This window comes from Panthera onca, chromosome C1, assembly GCF_046562875.1.
Source record: "Panthera onca isolate mPanOnc1 chromosome C1, mPanOnc1 haplotype 2, whole genome shotgun sequence".
Lineage (NCBI taxonomy): Eukaryota > Metazoa > Chordata > Mammalia > Carnivora > Felidae > Panthera > Panthera onca.
The window spans coordinates 160752458-160771973 of record NC_138346.1 but is presented as its reverse complement, the minus strand read 5'-3'; positions in this window follow the sequence as shown (position 1 = coordinate 160771973).

The window sequence follows — 19516 nt, the reverse complement described above, 5'->3', positions numbered from 1 at the left end:
GGTTAAGCTCTTGGGATAGTAGTGGCTTTTTTGGTATGGTGACATAAAGGATATACTTAGATTTAAAGTGATATCCTGAGCATGAATTATTGTTTCTTGATCTGCAGTCGTTCTTCAAAAACACTTCAATAATGGCAATCATCAGGGTGATTTTTCATAATATCCTTAGCACATTTCGATGTCAGAATGCATTTCATCCTGACTACTGTCCCTGCACTACAAAAGTTTTAGCAAGACAGGTTTGCCTGTCTCAGCTGAATTTTAAGACCTGGAGCATCTTCTCCTGTCACTTTTTGTCAATGATTTAGATTTTTTAAAGATGGATGGATGCAGCCTGTTTTTATTTTTACTTCTCAACTGAAATTTCATTCACAAATATGCTTCTGGCTATAAAATAACATATTTTTAAGTGACCTGTACTTGACCTCTAATGTCAGTATATATAACCAAACAGACTTGCAGTCTATTCATGTCCAATTATAGTGATAGTAACAATGAAGTCCTTAGTACAAATAAATGTCATTTCACTTTAGGAAAATAAGGCCACATATTAAATTAGAATCATTAACATAATAAAAGATGAATTTATTACATATTGAATCTTAATATTTAATTCATTAAAAGTGATACCACGTCAGAACAGTAGTTTCATTAAAAACGTATATCAACTATTTGTAATGATATATATTTGGTCAATTAGGTGCTACAGAGTATTATTTTTGAGACACCACATATTTTATAGCCCATGAAATAGAGGAAAATATTTCAGCTTATAAATTGAACTAACATATTCTCCTTTATATTATAGAGTATAAACAGTATGTTTCAAGCGACTATAGAAACCAAATAAACATTTCAACTGAAGCAATTTTGTACTTTATTGATGAAATCATACATTTGTCATGGGAAATGTGTCATCTCTCTTGATCTCTAAAGAAATATATGATTTAGGAATGTGGATATGAAAGACATAATATTTAGTGAAATAATGAGCATAGGAAAATTTTTATTTACTAAATTTCTGCAATCAGCTTGAACTGAGAAGAAATAGATATTGGTAATATTTTACCAATTTTCTTTTTAAAAATCCAGGTTGCAAACTATGTGTCTGCTTTATTTTTATACTGTTTACTTCTGACATTAATAATTTTTATGTGAATTTGATTTTTTGATAGCTAATGATAGTACTTTGCACACACACACACACACACACACACACACTCACTCACTCACTCACTCATTTTTTTTCTTGTTTGGGTTTTACTCTTAAAGAGATATATATCTGGGGCACCTGGGTGGCTCAGTCAGTTGAGCGTCTGACTTCGGCTCAGGTCATGATCTCATGGTTCATGAGTTTGGGCCCTGCATCAGGCTCTGTGCTGACAGCTTAGCCTGGCGCCTGCTTCAGATTCTGTCTCCTTCTCTCTCTGCCCCTCCCCTGCTCACGCTTTGTCTCACTCTGTTTCTCAAAAATAAATAAATGTAAAAAAAAAAAATTTAAACAGACATATCCCACCCAAACCAATCCTAAACAGAGACATAGAAGAGGTATTTTTAAAGCCATATTTATACAAAAATAGAAAAATATTCTTTACGCTTGTGAAACTAGATAGAATATTAAAACAAATAGTACTTATTCATGGATAAATTTTCAACTTAACTAATAACTAACAATAAAAATAAAGGATTCTTAATAGTATTATTCATCCTTAAAAATATTAGTGAATTTCTTTTTATTATAAAAGAAATGTAAAGAAATGGTAAAAAGAATTATCAAAGTTTTGAAATATTCTATGGCGGTCAGGCAAAGTGACCAAAACTGATGAGGAAACAGGAATAAGGAGGTCTATCTCCTAGAAAATTCTATCACATTTAAGAACTCAATAAAGGATTATTACTTTATTAGAATAAATGATGCATTACAGTTCTACATAGCAATGAATTTGTACAGATGAGTTTTTTGAAGGTCACATAACCTACAGGAATAACAGATGTGTTAACCAACTGGGTTGGCAAATCTTTGTGATTTTTGTGGTGTTTTTATCACATTTTCACAGGGAATAACTATGTATAGAGACCTCCTCCAAACACTGTCTTGGCTTGTGGTAGGTACCCAAAAACACTATGCTTCGACATCATTATTGCCCACCTGGAGCTGCCCTTGTTCTGTCCAGCATCAGTGTCGTTGGCTCTCTTTCTCTGACCGAGGAGTTCCTCACTGCACCAAACAACAATAACAACAACAAAAACACCACTACCTCATTGCTATTATTAGACATCAGAGGAACAACACAGTCTGCTCTGCTGTGTGACATGTCTGTGATTTCAACATTGTCAACAGCGTTAAGATGACACAGATTCTTGAACAAATGTATTGCATTTTTCTAAAGAGTTCTTAAGCACTATCAGGGCATTCAAGGCAGATTTACATATGCCCACTTTGTTTCCTTTGCTAAACTGTGTTTGCTTAAAATAATTACCATTCATCTGAAATGTTTTCCTTGTTATCTTACGTAGTTTATATGTGATACTCTACTAGACCCCTCTCATGTTTGCTTTTTCTTTACCAAACTTAGTTAATGAGGAAAAGATTCTGATTAAGAATTTGCATCATTTCTTTGCACCCATCTTCAACCCTCTTGCCCCTTTAGTTTCACATATGCCCCTAGAACGTTTTCTTCCATTGACATTTTACTCTATACTTGCTTCCTTTATCCAAATTTATCACTTCCTCTGTCTAAAACACTTTCTTCACTTGGCTTAAATATAATACACTCTTCCTATGTTCCATCTATCCCTTAGTTCTTTTTCTTTTTTTTTTTTTTTTTTTTTTTTTTTTTTTTTTTTTTTATTTTTTTAAATTTTTTTTTTTTCAACGTTTTTTATTTATTTTTGGGACAGAGAGAGACAGAGCATGAACGGGGGAGGGGCAGAGAGAGAGGGAGACACAGAATCGGAAACAGGCTCCAGGCTCCGAGCCATCAGCCCAGAGCCTGACGCGGGGCTCGAACTCACGGACCGCGAGATCGTGACCTGGCTGAAGTCGGACGCTTAACCGACTGCGCCACCCAGGCGCCCCCCTTAGTTCTTTTTCTAAATCCCATTTTGCTGGTTTCTCTACACTTCCATAATCTCTAGCTATTGAAATGCCCTAGGATTCAATGTTCATACCTATTTATTTTCTTCTCTTGTTGTTCTTAGCCAATTTTTCATTTCTAAATATCATGCATGTAATTTCAAAATATATATTCCCAGCCTAGTTCTGAACTGTAAACCAATGCCATGCAATGAAAATTTAACAATAATGTTAATGTTCTATACCTACACTGTCCCTTATGATAGCCACTCACCACATATGACTGGTGTGCAGTTGAAATGTAGCTAGCTAGTCAGACTGAAAGCTAAATTTTAATTTACTTAATTTCTATTAATTTAAATTCAAATTGCCATCTGGCTAGTGGCTATTATATGAGGCAGCAAAGTTGTAGACTAGTAATTTCTAACTGTTTAATTTAACATAATCACTTGGATGCCTGCTATGCAACATGACACAGCCCTCATGGTGTCATCATCCCTTCTTTATCTCACCCATATCCAATATGTTAAAAATCCTGACACTTTTATTTCAAAGTTATATTTATAATCTGACCATTAACAATGACCATTAACTCAAAAGTGACCACTCTTAATAAAATTCATGATCACTTTACTTCATTTGATATGGTTGCACTGACCAGATCATTGATGCCATGCTTCCACCGATACTGCATGTTCAGTTTTTCTCAACAGAGCAGTTTGAGTAGATTTATGAAAAATAATCAGACCAGGCTACTGCTGTACTCAAAGTTTCACATTGATACCCATTAGCTCACTGTAAAAGTGAATTTTTTCACAATGACCTACAAAGTTCTATAGTTGTTCGTCTCCTTCTCTTACCTATCTCTTTGAACTCATTGCCTAGCACTCCTTCCCTTGCTCTAAGTTGTCACACCGATCAACTTGGGGTTCCTTGAACATTTCAGGCCTTCCACAGCCTCAGAGACATGGCAGTCTTCCTCCCCCAGAGTCTAGGATTTAGATATATCTGTAAGGCCCCTTTTCAGGTCTTCAAGTAAATGGCACCTTCTTCATTAAGCCTTTCCTTAGTAACTTCTTTAAAATTATAATCTATCTCACCATATTCTCTATTTCCTCTTGTATGCTTTATTTTTTCTTTATAGAATCTACAGTCTCTAAGGTTATATACAGTACTATGTAATTCCACAATATTTTAATCACTCCTCAAAATAAATCTCTACTTATTAGCAGCTATTCCCCATCTTCCTTTCCCCCAAATCGTTGTCAATCACGAATCTCCTTTCTATGCTAATTAATTTCCCCATTTTTGATATTTCACATGTCAGATAATAAAACATATGGCCTTTGGTTTTGTCTTCTTTCAATTAAAATAATATTTTTAAGGTTCATCCATATTTTAGTATGCATCAGTACTTCTTTTTATAGTTGAGTAATACATTTTATGAATATATTTATTACATTGTTTAAACATTTGTCCACTGATGGACACTTGATTATTTCCACCTTTTAGCTATTATGAATAATGCTGATATGCAAACTCATGTGCAAATTATTGTTTAAGCACTAATTTTAATTCTTGTTGGTATATACCTAGGAGTAGAATTGCTGGTCATGTGGTAATTCTATATTTAACTTTTTGGGGAACTGACAAACTGTGTTCCATAGTAGCTGCACCACTTTACATTCCCCTGAGTAATACATGAGAGTGCCAATGTTTGCAACATTATCTCCAATGCTTGTTACTGTCCATTTTTAAAATTATAGCTTTGTTATTGGTGTGAAGAGGTATTGCATTGTGGTTTTGATACGCATTTTTCTAAAATTAATGATGTTGAACATCCTTTCATAACCTTAATAATCATTTGTCTATCATCTTTGAAGAAATGTCTTTTTTGTTTGGGTTATTTATCATTTTATTGTTCAGTCGTAAGAGTTCTTTATGTGATCTGGGTACTAGACTCTTATCAAACATATGATTAAGTGATATTTTCTGCTTTTCTATGAATTGTCTTTCAATTTCCTGATGGTGTCCTTTGAAGCATAAAGTTTTTATTTTGATGTACTTTATCTTTTTTTTTTTTTTCTCCTGTTGCTTGGGCTTTTTTGATAATGCATTTAAGAAATTTTATCTAAAGTTCATGAAGATTTATTTCTGTTTTTTTTTTCTTAATTTATTTATTTAAATTCAAGTTAGTTAACATACAGTGTAATATTGGTTTCAGGAGTAGAACCCAGTGATTCATCACTTATGTATAACACCCAGCGCTCATCCCAACAAGTGCCCTTCTTAATGCCCATCTCCCCATTCACTAGATTTACTTCTGTTTTATTCTAACATTTTTATAGTTTTTATTTTTTTAATTTTCATTTTAACGAGCGAGAGAGCAAGCGGGGGAGAGGGACAGAGGGAGAGAGAGAAAATCTTTAGCAGGTTCCACGCTCAGTGGGGAGACAGATGCGGGGTTCGATATCACAACCATGAGAGCTGAACCAAAATTGAGAATTGGACGCTTATCTAAGTCACCCAGACGCCCCAGTTTAATAATTTTAACTCTTATATTTACGTCTATGAATGATTTTGAATTTTATATGGTATGACGTAGAGATTCAACCTTATTCTTTTGCATGTGGATATCCAAATATCTCAAATGAAGAAACACAACGAAGGCAACTCTTGGATATATTGTAGGACTAGGTACAAACCTCTGCAATAAAGTAAATATTACAGTAAAGAAAGTAAAATTAATGTTCTGGTTTCCCAGTGCCTATAAGTTATGTTTATACCTTAGTCTACAGGTATGTAATAGCATTATGTCTTAAAAATGTGCAAACCTTAATTTAAAAATATTTTATTGATAAAAGTGCTAAGCATCATTTGAACTTTCAGTGAGTTTTATGTAATCTTCTTGCTGGAGGAGGGTCTAAACTCAACAATGTTCATGGCTGCTGACTAATCAGGACGGTGGTTCCTGAAGACTGGGGTGGCTGTGGCAATGCTTCAAATGAGACAACAATGAAGTACGCCACATTAATTGACCCTTCCTTTCAGAAATGATTTCTCTGTAGCATGTGATGTGCTTTGATACCATTTCAACCACAGCAAACTTTCAAAATTGGTGTTGTCTCAAATCCCACTGCTGTTTTATCAACTGTGTATGTAATAATCTAAATCCTTTGCTGTCATTTCAACAGTCTTCACAGCATCTTCCCCAAGAGTAGATTCCATCTCAAGAAACCACTCCCTTTGCTCATCCATAAGAAGCAACTCCTTCAGTATTAAAGTTTTATAATGAGATTGCAGTGATTCAGTCACATATTCAGGCTCTACTTCTAATTCTAGTTTTTATGCTATTTCCACAACATCTGTAATTACTTCCTCTACTGACATCTTGAGCTCCTCAAAGTCATCCATGAGGGATGGAATCAGCTTTTCTCAAACTCCTCTAGTGTTGATTTTGACCTCTTCCCATGAATCATGAGTGTTCTTAATGGCATCAAGAGTGGTGAATACTTTCTGGAAGGTTTTCAGTTGACTTTTCCCAGACTAAACAGTGAAATCACTGTCTACGGCAGCTATAGCCTTATTAAATGTATTTATTAAATAATATTTGAAAGTTAAAAAGACTCCTTATTCCATGTGCTGCTCAATAGATGTGTTAGCTGGCATAAAAACAACATGAATCTCATTGTACAAGTCTCCAACAGTCTTTGGGATGCCAAGAATATTGTCAATAAGCAGTAATATTTGTTTTTTTTTTTTTTCTGAACAGTAGGTCTCAACAGAGGGGTTATAGTATTCAGTAAACTATATTGTAAACAGCTATGACATCATTCAGGCATTGTTTCATTTGTAGAGCACAAGCAGTGTAGATTTAAAATTATTTTTAAGGGCCCGTGGATTTTTTTTTTTTGTTTTTATTTTAATTAAAGTTAGTTAACATACAATGTTATATTAGTTTCAGGTGTGTAATATAGGGATTCAACACTTTCATACACCACCCAGCGCTCATCATGATGGGTACACTTTTTAATCTCTATCTCCTATTTCACCCATCTCCCCACCCACTTTGCCTCTGGTAACCATCAGTTTGTTCTCTACAGATAAGCATCTGATTCATTTTTGCCTGTTTGTTTTGTTTCTTAAATTCCACACAGGAGTGAAATTATGTGGTATTTGTTTTTGTCTGACTGACTTATTTGACACACTTTGCATTATACTCTCTATCACTATCCATGCCATTGAAAGTGGCAAGATTTTATTCTTTTTATGACTAAATAATATTTCATTCCCATAATATTAATAATATTACTCAATGGAGACTTGGGCTTCCTCCATATCTTGGCTATTGTAAATAATGCTGCTATAAACATAGGGGTGTATGTATCCTTCCAGATTAGTGTTTTTGTATTTTGGGGGGTAAATATTACAATTTCTGGCTTGTAGAATAGTACTATTTTTAATTATTTGAGGAACCTCCATAGTGTTTTCTAGAGTGGCTGTATCAGTTTGCATTCCTTGCATAAGTGCACAAGTGTTCCTCACCAACACCTGTTGTTGCTTGTGCTTTTCTTCTAGCTATTTTGATAGGTGTGAAGTGATCTCTCATTGTAGTTTTGATTTGCATTTCCCTGATGGTAAGTGATGATGAGCACGTTTTCATGTGTCTGTTGGCCATTTTGGATACTTTCTGTGTAAAAATGTCTGTTAATTATTTCTGCAACTTTTTAAATTATTTGTTTTTTGGGTGTTGAGTTTGAAGGGTTTTTTTTAAAATATATTTTGGATACTTATCCTTTATGTGATATGTCACTTGCAAATATCTTCTCCCATTCTGTAGATGTTTAGTTTATTAATTGTTTCCTTTGCTGTGCAGAAGATTTTTGTTTTGAAATAGTCTCAATAGTATATTTTTGCTTTTGTTTTCCTTGCCTCAGGAGACATATCTAGTTTTCCTAACACCATTTGTTTAAGAGACTATCTTTTTCCCATCGGATATTCTTTTCTGCTTTGTTGAAGATTAGTTGGCCATATAGTTGTATTTATTTCAGGGTTTCCCATTCTGTTCTATTGAAGTATGTGTCTGTTTTTGTGCCAGTACCATACGGTTTTGATTACTATATCGGTAATATAAGTCCAGAATTGTGATGCCTCCAGCTTTGCTTTTGTTTTTCAAGGTTGCTTTGGCTTTTCAGGGTTGTTTGTGGTTGCATACAAACCTTAGGATTGTTTGTTCTAGTTCTATGAAAAATGCTGTTTTTATTTTGATAGGGATTCCATTATATGTATCAATTGCTTTGAGTAGTGTAGATGTTTTAACAATATTTGTTCTTCCAATCCATGACGATGGAAAGTCTTTCCATTTCTGTTGTCCTCAATTTCTATCATCAATGTTTTATACTTTTCAGAGTCACAGATCCTTCACCTCTTTGATTAGGTTTGCTCCTAAGTATCTTATTATTTTTAATGAAATTTTAAATGGGATTGATTACTTAATTTATCTTTCTGCTGCTTTATTATTAGTGTATAGAAACGCAACAGATCTGTACATTGTTTTTGTATCCTGCAAATTTGCTGAATAAGTTTATCAGCTCTAGCAGTTTTTTGTTGCAGTCTTTTGGGTTTTCCATATATATAGTATAATGTCATCTGCAGAAAGTGAAAGTTTTACTTCTTCCTTACTGATTTGGATATAATTTCTCTTTGTTGTCTGATTGCTATGGCTAAGACTTCCAGTACTGCATTTAATTAAAACAGTAAGAGTAGACATGCTTGTCTTGTTCTTGACCTTCGGGGAAAAGCTCTCAGTTTTCCCCATTAGAGATGATACTATCTATGGGTTTTTCATGTATGGACTTTACTACGTTTAGCTATGTTCCCTCTAAACCTATTTTGTTGGTGGCTTTTATCATGAATGTATGTTGTACTTTGTCAAAGTACTCAAAATGCTCTTTCTGCATTTGTTGAAATCATTGTTTAGTTCTTATCCTTTCTCTTATTGATGTGATGTATCATGTTGATTGATTTGCAAATTTTGAACCACCCTTGCAACCCAGGAATGAGTCCTACTTGATTGTAGTGAATGTTTTTTTTTTTTTTTTTTTTTTTTTTTTTTAACGTATTGTTGGATTCATAGTGCTAGTATTTTGTTGAGGATTTTTGCATCTATGTTCATCAGGGATATTGGACAGTTCTCTTTTCTAGTGGAATCTTACCAGGTTTTTATATCAGGGTAAAGCTGGCCTCATATAATGAATTTTGGAGTTTCCTTCTTTCTATTTTTTGGAATAGTGTGAGAATAGGTATTATCTCTTCTTTAAATATTTGGTAAAATTCACCTGTGAAGTCATCTGGACCTGAACTTTTGTTTGTTGGAAGTTTTGTGTGTGTGTGTGTGTGTGTGTGTGTGTGTGTGTGTTTTAATTATGGATACAATTTCTTTGTTGGTTATTGGTCTGTTCAAGTTTTCTATTTCTTCTTGTTTCTGTTTTAGTAGTTTATATATTTCTAGGAATTTATCTATTTCTTCCAGGTTGTCCAGTGTGTTGGCATATAGTTTCTCATAACATTCTCATAATTGTTTATATTCCTGTGGTGTTATTTGTTATTTTCCTTTCTTATTTGTAATTTTACGTGAGTCTCTTTTTATCTTGGTAAATCTGGCTAGAAGTTTATCAATTATATTGATCTTTTTTCAAAGAACCAGCTCCTGGTTTCATTGATCTGTTTTATTATATTTTAGTTTCTATTATCATTTATTTCTGTTTTCGTCTTTTTATTTCCTTTTGCTGATTTTAGGTTTTGTTTGTTGTTTCTGAAGCTCCTTCAGGTAGAAATTTAGGCTGTTTGAGATTTTTCTTCTTTTTTTAAAAAAATTTAAGGTTTATTTATTTTGTGAGAGAGAGACAGTGCGCAAGCAGGGAAGGGGCAGAGAGAGAGGGAAACACAGAATCTGAAATAGTCTCCGGGCTCTGAGCTGTTAGAACAGTCGGACATTCAACTGACTGAACCACCCAGGCACCCTGATTTTTCTCGCTTCTTGAGGTAGGCCTGTATTGTATAAACTTCCCTCTTAGATGGGTACCTGGGTGGCTCAGTTGGTTGAGCATCTGACTCTTGATTTCGGCTCAGGTCATGATCCCAAGCTCATGAGATCCAGCCCTGTGTCAGCTCAACCCTGAGCATGGAACATGTTTAAGATTCCTCTCTCACTCTCTCTCTCTCCCTCCCTCCTTCCCTCCTTTCATCTCTCTCTCTCTCTCTCTCTCTCTCTCTCTCTCTCTCTCTCCTCCTCTGCTATCTCATCTGCTAATGTTCTCTCAAATTAAAAAAATCTATCTATATATACACACACACATACATATACATATATATACATGTTTATACAAGTTTATACAACCCCCCACACACATATATGTATATATATACATATATGTTTATGTTTATATGTATACATATGGAACATATACTCTTAGAACCACTTTTGCTGCATTCCAAAGGTTTTGGACAAGTGTGTTTTTATTTTCATTTGTTTCCATGTATTTCTTGATTTTTTCTTTTATTTCCTTGTTGATCCATTCATTGTTTAGTAGCATGTTGTTTAACCTGTGTGTATTTGTGGTCTTTCTAGATTTTTTCTGGTAGTAGACTTCTAGTTTCATAGCATTGTGGTTAGAAAAGATGCATGGTATGACTTTGGTCTTCTTGAATTAGTGGAGGCTTCATTTTTGGCCTATTATATAATCTATTCTGGTAAATGTTCCATGGGTACTTGAAAAGAATTTGGATTCTGCTTTAGGATAAAATGTTCTGAATATATCTGTTAAATCAATCTTGACCAATGTGTCATTTAAAGTTGCTGTTTCTTTGTTTATTTTCTGCTTAGACGATCTGTCCATTAATGTAAGTGGGATATTAAAGTCCCTTAATATTATTGTATTACTATTGATTAGTTCCTTTATGTTTGTTATTAAATATTTTATGTATTTTGAAGCTCTATGTTTGGTCCATAAATATTTACAATTGCTATATCTTCTTGTTGGATAGCCCCCTTTATTAATATATAGTGTCATTATTTATCCCTTGTTACAGTCTTTGTTTTAAAGTCTAGTTTCTCCCATATAAATATTGCTACTACAGCTTTCTTTTGACATTCATTTGTATGATAGATGTTTCTTCATCCCCTCATTTTCAATCTGCGAGTGTTCTTAGGTTTAAAAAGAGTCTCTTTTAGGCAGCATATACATGAGTCTTTTTTGGGGGGGGTTCATTCTGACACCCTATCTCTTTTTTTAATTTTTACTTATTTATTAAATTTTTTTTGATGTTTATTTATTTTTGAGAGAGAGAGAGAGACAGAGAGACAGAGAGAGAGAGAGAGAGAGTGTAAGCAGGGAGGGGCAGAGAGAAACACAAAACCTGAAACAGACTGTAAACTCTAAGCTATCAGCACAGCTGACATGGGGCTTGAACTCATGGATCATGAGATCATGATATGTGCCAAATTCTGATGCTTAACCAACAGAGCCACCCGGGTATCCCTAATTTTTTTTTTTTTTTGAGAGAGAGATAATGAGCATGAGTGGGGGAGGGGCAAAGGGAAGGGGAGACAGAGGATCTGAGTGGGCTCTGCTCTGACAGCAAAGAGCCTCATGTGGGGCTTAAACTTGTGAACCCTGAGATCATGACCTGAGTTAAAGTCAGACACTTAACCAGTTGAGCCGTTCAGGCACCCATGACACCCTATGTCTTTTGATTGGAGTGTTTAGTCCATTTACATTCAGAATAATTATTGATATGTATTAGTGCCATTTTTTAAATTTTAATTAATTAATTAATTTTTTTTTTTACTTATGCTTCTGGAGACTTTCTTTGATCCTTTCTTGCCTTTGTCACTTTTGGACTCTCCAGTGCACTCAAAGAGTCCTTTTTAATATTTCTTGAAGTGCTGGTTTAGTGGTCACAAACTCCTTTAGTTTTTGTTAGTGTGAGAAACTCTACCTCTCCTTCTATTCTGAATGATAGCCTTGTTGGATAGAGGATTCTTGTTTGCATGTTTTTCCCATGCAGGACTTTGAATATATCATGCCAGTCCCTTATGACTTGCCAAGTTTCTGTTGAGAAATCTGCAACTAGTCTTATGGGTCTTCCCTTGTAAGTTAAGGACTTCTTTTGTCTTGCTACTTTTTACATTTTTCTTTATCACTATATTTTACAAATTAATTACAATATGTCTTGGTGTAGCCCTGCTTTTATTGATTTTGATGGGAGTTCACTCTGCCTCTTGGGTCCGGATGTCTGTTTCCTTACTGAGATTAGGGAAGTTTTCTGCCATTATTTCTTGAAATAAATGTTCTGCTCCCATTGCTCTTATTCTTCTGGGACCCCTATAATACAAATGTTATTATGTTTGATGGAGTCACTGAGTTCTCTAAGTCTGTTCTCATTTTGCGTATTTCTTTTTTCTCTCTCTTGTTTAGCTTGATTACTTTCCCTCATTCTGTCTTCTGGGTCACTAATTTGTTCCTCTGATTCTTCCATCCTGCTGTTCATTCCATTAAGCATATTTCTTATTTATTGAGCCCTTTATCTCCACTATGTTATTCTTCTATGTTAAGGGTCTCACTCAAGTCTTCCATTCTTTTTTCAAGTCCAGTGAGTGTCCTCATGTTCATTGCTTTAAGTTCACTATTAGGCATGTTACTTAGATCTCTGGCTGCAGCCTTGTCTTGTGCTTTCATTTGAGATACATTTCTTGGTCTCCTCATTTTTCTGCCTATTTCTGAGCGTTTAGAAAGTTAGCTATGTCTTCTACACTTGAAAGTGGTGCCCTTATGAAGAAGAGGTCTTAGAGTGCCCTGAAATCTGTCTTCTCTTCACCAGAACCTGACACTTCAGGAGAGTACCTTATTTGTGTTTGCTCACACCCTCCTCTTGTGTGTGAGTCACTTTTTTTTTTTTTTTTCAGGGCAGTCATCTGTACTGACTCTGCCTGTTGTGGGCCACACTGATTTCTATTATGTGAACTCAGGCCAGCTCTGAGGGGGTGTGCCCAACTTGGAACTTGGGAGTGGGGTGGTGGTGTTAGTAAAATTTGCCCTGGGCCACTAGTCCTATGCTAGATCCCCTAAAGCACTGAAATGGCCATGGGCCACACACTGGAGTGACCAAGGATGCCAGGCAGGGCTCAGCATGCAGCAAGGGCTGGCCCAGCTGGGAAGGCCCTAGTTTTGGAATAGACAATGAGAACTGTCTTCACCTAGTCACTAACTGCATTAGCCCCTAACAAGAGCATCAGCCTATTCTCTGAAGCATTGGCTTCTCTTCTCTAGCTATGAAAGCCCTAGATAGCATCTTCTTCCAATGTAAGACTCTTTTGTCTACATTGAAAATCTATTTTTAGTGTAGCCACCTTCATGAATTATTTTAGTTAGATCTTTGGATAATTTTCTGTGGCTTCTACATCAGTACTTACTGCTTCACCTTGCACTTTTTATTGTCATGGAGATTGATTCATTTTTTAATCCCCATAAACCAACCCTGCTAGCTTCCAAGTTTTCTTCTGCAGACTTTTCATCTCTCTTAGCCTTGATAGAATTAAAAAGTTAAGTCGTGCTCTGCATTAAACTTTTGGCTAAAGGGAGTATTGCAGCTGGTTTGATCTCTTGTCTAGACCACTAAAATTTTCTCCATATGAGCAGCAAATCTGTTTACTTCCTTATCAGTGGTATATTCACTGAAGCACCTCTTTTAAATACTTGTCCTTTGCATCCACAACTGGACTGTTTGGTGCAAGAGGCCTAGCTTTTGACTTATCTTGGCTTCCAGAATGCCTTGTTCACTGAGCTTAATTATTTCTAGCTTTTGATTTAAAGTGAAAGACCTGCAAATCATCACTGGAACACTTTGAGGCCATTGTAGGGTTATTAATTGGTCGCAATGTTGTTGTGTCTTAGGGAATTGAAAGGCCCAACGAGAGGATGGGAGATGGGGGAATGGCTGGAGCAGTCAGAACACACAGAACATTTGCCAATTAAGTTTGTTGTCTCATATGGGCTTGGTCTCTGGTACTCCAAAAACAATTACGTTAGAACATCAGAGATCGCTAATCACATATATATAACAAATATAATAATAATGTAATAGTTTGAAGTAATTTGAGAATTATCAAAATGTGACACAGAGATACAAAGTGATCAAATGCTTTAGGAAAAATTCGCACGAATAGATTTACCTAGTGTATGGTTGCCACAAACCTTCAATTTGTTAAAATCCACAGCATCTGCAAAGTGCAATAAAGCAAAGTACAATAAAATGAAGAATGTCTATAAGCTTTTGTGTGTTTCTAACCTTCCAATTGCTGAAATTGTTTATTAATTCAAATAGTTATTTTAGTGGATTCCTTAAGGTTTTCTCTACACACAATTATTCCATCTGGAAACAGAGATGGTTTTAAACTGTCCTTTCCAAATCGAATGCCTATTATTTCATTTTCATACCTAATTACCCTAGCCTGAACTTCCAGTATTTTATTTTATACTTAAATATATATAAAAGTATATTTATTTTAATCTTAAAATCTTACTACTGATTTTATTGGTGAAATTTCAGTCTTTTACCATTAAGTATGATATTAGCCAACAAGTTTTATCTTTCTTAGAATGAGGAAGTTACATCTATTTTTGGTTGTTGAATGTTTTTATCATGAATGGATGTTAGATGTGTCCAATGCTTTCTCTGTATTTATTAAGATGCTCATGTGGTTTGATTTTTATTCCATTAACATGGTGTATTATATTGATTGCTTTTTGTATATCAAACAAAGCTTGCATTCCTCAGTTGAATTCCTCTCAGTCATGTTGTATAATTTATCTTATATGTTTAGATCCATTTTGCTAGTATTTTTTGAGAATTTTTGTGTATACTAATAAAGAATATTAGTCTATGCTTTCATTCTCTTTGTGATATCCTTCTATGGTTTAGGTATCAGGATAATGCTAGCTTTATAGAATTAGTTAAAATAATACATTTCTTCTATTATTTGGAAGAGTTTGTAAGAATTATTAATTTTTCTCTAACCCTGGTAGAATTCAGCCTAACTTTTCTCATAGGAATTTTTTAAATTAATAATTCAATTTGGCTAGCTGTTATAGTCAGATATTTTTTTTTTCATTTTTTGAATTTTGTGTATTTTAGGAATCTGTCCATTTCATCTTTATTACTTAATCTTTGGCACATAAATATACATTGCATTTCCTTATAATCCTTTTTATTTCAATAGGGTCAGTAGTGATATTTTTTATTTTTTATTTATTTTTTTAATTTTTATTTACTTATTAGAGAGAGACAGAGAGAAATCACATTTGTACTGACTTTTATATATACATATTTAGTAACTTTTAGTAGTGTGCTTTATTCCTCCATGTGAATTTGAATTCACTTTCGTTTGAGACTGAGAGAATTCCTTCATTAGTTCTCATAGCTCAATTCTCCTGATGAGGTTTCTCAGTTTTTCTCTATCAGGAAATGGTTTGATTTCCTCTTTGTTTTCAATGATAGTTTTGCTAGATATAGATTGGCCAATAGATAGATTTTTCTTTCAGTACTTTGTTTTTTATTTATTTTTCAGTTTTAATTCCGGTATTATTAACATACAGCGTTATGGAAAAAAAAAGGATGGGGGAGCCTTCGTGGGTCAGGTGGTTAAGTATCTGACTCAACTTCAGCTCAGGTTTTGATGTCATGGTTTGCGGGTAGGAGCCCTGTGACTATCCGTGTGAGGCCTGCTTGGGATTTTCTCTCTCTCTCTCTCTCTCTCTGCTCCTCCCCCACTCATGAACTCTCTGTCTCTCTCTCTCAAAATAAATAAATAAACTTAAAAAAAAAGCCATACAGTGATATGTTAGTTTCAGGTGTACAATACAGTGACTCAACTCTTCCATATATCACCTAATTCTCACCAGAATAAATGTATGCCTTAACTCCCATCACCTATTTCACCCATCCTCCCACCCACCTCCTCTCTGGTAACCATCAGTTTGTTGTCAATAGTTAAGAGTCTGTTTTTTTGCTTCTCTCTCTCTCTCTCTCTCTCTCTCTCTCTCTTTTTCTTGCTCACTTGTTTTTTTTCTTAAGTTCCAATTACAGGTGAAATCATCCAGCATTTGTCTTCCTCTAACTGACTTACAGCCCTTAACATTATATATTCTATTTCTACCCATCTCCTTGAAAATGACAATATTTCATTCTTTTTTGTGGTTGAATAACACTCCATTGTGTATCTATACGACATCTTCTTTATTATGCATTCATCTATTGATGTACATTTGAGCTGCTTTCATAATTCGTCTGTTGTAAATAATGCTACTGTAAACATATGAGTGCTTATATCCCTTTGAATTAGTGTTTTTGTATTTTTGGTGTAAATACCCAGTAATGTGATTATTGGGTTGTAGGGTAATTCTATTTTTAACTTTCTGAGGAACCTCCATACTGTTTTCCAGAGTGGCTGAACCGGTTCATGTTCCTACCAAAAGTGCAAGGATGTTCCTTTTCTCTACGTCTTCATTAACACTTGTTTATTGTGCTTTTGATTTTACCCATTTTTACTGGTGTCAGGTGATAGTTCATCATAGTTTTGATTTGCTTTTCCCTGATGATGAGTAATGTTGAGCATCTTCTCATGTACGTGCTGGCCATCTGGGTGTCTCCTTTGGAAAAATGTTCATTTGTTCTGCCCATTTTTAAATTGGATTATGGGAGGCTATTTATTTGTATAAGTTCTCTCTCTCTCTCTCTCTCTCTCCCTATATATATATATATATATATATATATATATATATATATATATATATATATATATATATAAAGTTTTCCTTTCATTTCCCTTGCCTCAGGAGACATATCTAGAAAAATGGTATAAGGGTGATGTCAGAGACCTGACTACCTGAGCTCTCCTCTTAGATTTTTATGGTTTCATGTCTCATATTTACATCTTTAATCCATTTTCAATTTATTTTTGTTTATGGTATAATAAAGTGGTCCAGTTTCATTCTTTTGCATATTGCTGTCCAGTTTTCCCAACACCATTTGTTGAATGCAGCCATTGCATATTCTTTCCTGCTTTGACAAAGATTAATTGACCCTATAACTGTGGGTTTATTTCTGGTTTTCCCATTCTGTTCTATTGATCTATGTGTCTATTTTTGTGCCAGTACCATACTGTTTTGATCACTACAGCTTTGTAATATAACTTGAAGGCTGAAATTATGATTCCTCCAGCTTTGCTTTTCTTTTTCAAAGTTGCTTTGGCTCTTCAGGGTCTTTTGTGGTTCCATGTAAATTTTAGGACTTGTTCTTTTTCTGTGAAAAAAAATGCCATTGGTATTTTGATAGGGATGGCATTACACATGTAGGTTGTTTTGGTTAGTATAGACATTTTACCAATATTTGTTCTTGCAGTCTATGAGGATGGAAAGTCATCCCATTTCTTTGTGTTGTCTTCAGTTTCTTTCATCAGTGTTTTATAATTTTCTGAGTATAGTTCTTTCACCTCTTTGGCTAGGTTTATTCCTAGGTATCTTATATTTTTGGTGCAATTATAAATGGGATTGCTTTCTTAATTTCTCTTTCTGCTGCCTTACTATTGGTATATAGAAATGCAACAGATTTCTGTACATTGTTTTTGCATCCTGTAACTTAATTGAATTTATTTATCAATTCTAGTAGTTTTTGGTGCTGTCTTTAGTGTTTTCTATATAGAGTATCATGTCAACAGCAAATAGTGAAAGTTATACTTTTTCTTTACCAATTTGGATGTTATTTCTTTATGTTGTCTAATTTATGTGGCTAGGTCTTCCAGTACTACGTTGAATAAAAGTGGTGAGAGTAGACATCCTTTTCTTGTTCTTGTCCTTAGGGGGATAGCTCTCAGTTTTTTCCCATTGAATATGATGGTCACTGTGGGTTTTACACATCTGACATTTATTATGTTGAGATACGTTCCCTCTGAACTTACTTTGTTGAGGGCTTTCATCATGAATGGATATTTTTCTTTTAGTATTTTGGATAAGTAATTCCATAGCTTTCTAGTCTCTGGTTTCTGACCAGAAATAGTTATTTTTTTTACTTAAAAAATTTTTAATGTTTATTTATTTTTGAGAGAGACAGAGACAGAATGCGAGTGTGTTAGGGGTAGAGAGAGAGGGAGACACAGAATCCGAAGTAGGCTCCAGGAGCAGCCCCAACGTGGGGCTCGAACCCATGAGCTGTGAGATCATGACCTGAGCCAAAGTCAGATGCTCAACTGACTGAGCCACCCAGGCACCCCAGAAATAGTTATTAAGTTATGATTCCCTCATATATGATGAAACTTTTTTTCTTCTTTTATGATTCATTATTGGCATTGTTTCTAGAATTTGACTATGATATGTACAGGAGAATGTCTCTTTGAGCTTATCCTACTTAGAGTTTTGTGAGCTTCTTGGACGTACTAATTAAAACTTACAACATATTTGAGTAAGTCAGAGAAAGCCAAATACCATATGATTTACTCATATGTGAATTTAAGAAATAAAACAAGCAAAGGAGATAAAAGACAGAGAGGGAGGCAAACCAAGAAGCAGACTCTTAACTATAGAGAACAAAGGGATGGTTATCAGAGAGGAGGTGGGTGAAAGTGGATGGTAAAACAGGTTATGGGATTAAGGAGTGCACTTGCTGTGATGAGCACCAAATAGTGTATGGAAATGTTGAATCTCTATATTTATTTTACACCTGAAACTAAATTATGCTGTATGTTAACTAACTGAAATTTAAGTAAAAACTTAAAAAAAATAAAGTTAGAAAATGTATTTAAAGTAGTTACAACATATTTAGAAAGTTTTCAGTGAATACTTTTTTTTAATGTTTATTTTTGAGGAGAGAGAGAGAATGAATGGGGGTGGAGGAGGGACAGAGAGAGAGGGGGACAGAGGATCTGAATTGGGTTCTGCAGACAGCAAAGAGCCTGATGCCAGGCTCAAACTGACAAACTGTGAGATCATAACCTGAACTGAAGTCAGACACTTAACTGACTGAGCCACCCAGGCACCCCTCATGTGCCTGATTTTATGTCTCGTCTTGTCTCGTCTTGTCTCGTCTTGTCTCGTCTTGTCTCGTCTTGTCTCGTCTTGTCTCGTCTTGTCTCGTCTTGTCTCGTCTTGTCTCGTCTTGTCTCGTCTTGTCTCGTCTTGTCTCGTCTTGTCTCGTCTTGTCTCGCCTCTTCTCTTCTCTTCTCTTCTCCTCTCTTCTCCTCTCTTCTCCTCTCTTCTCCTCTCTTCTCTAATTCAAGTTAATTAACATCCAGTGTAGTCTTGGCTTCAGGAGTAGAACACAGTGATTCATCTCTTACATATGACACCCAGTGTTCATCCCCCCCAAAAATGCCCTCCTTAATGCCCA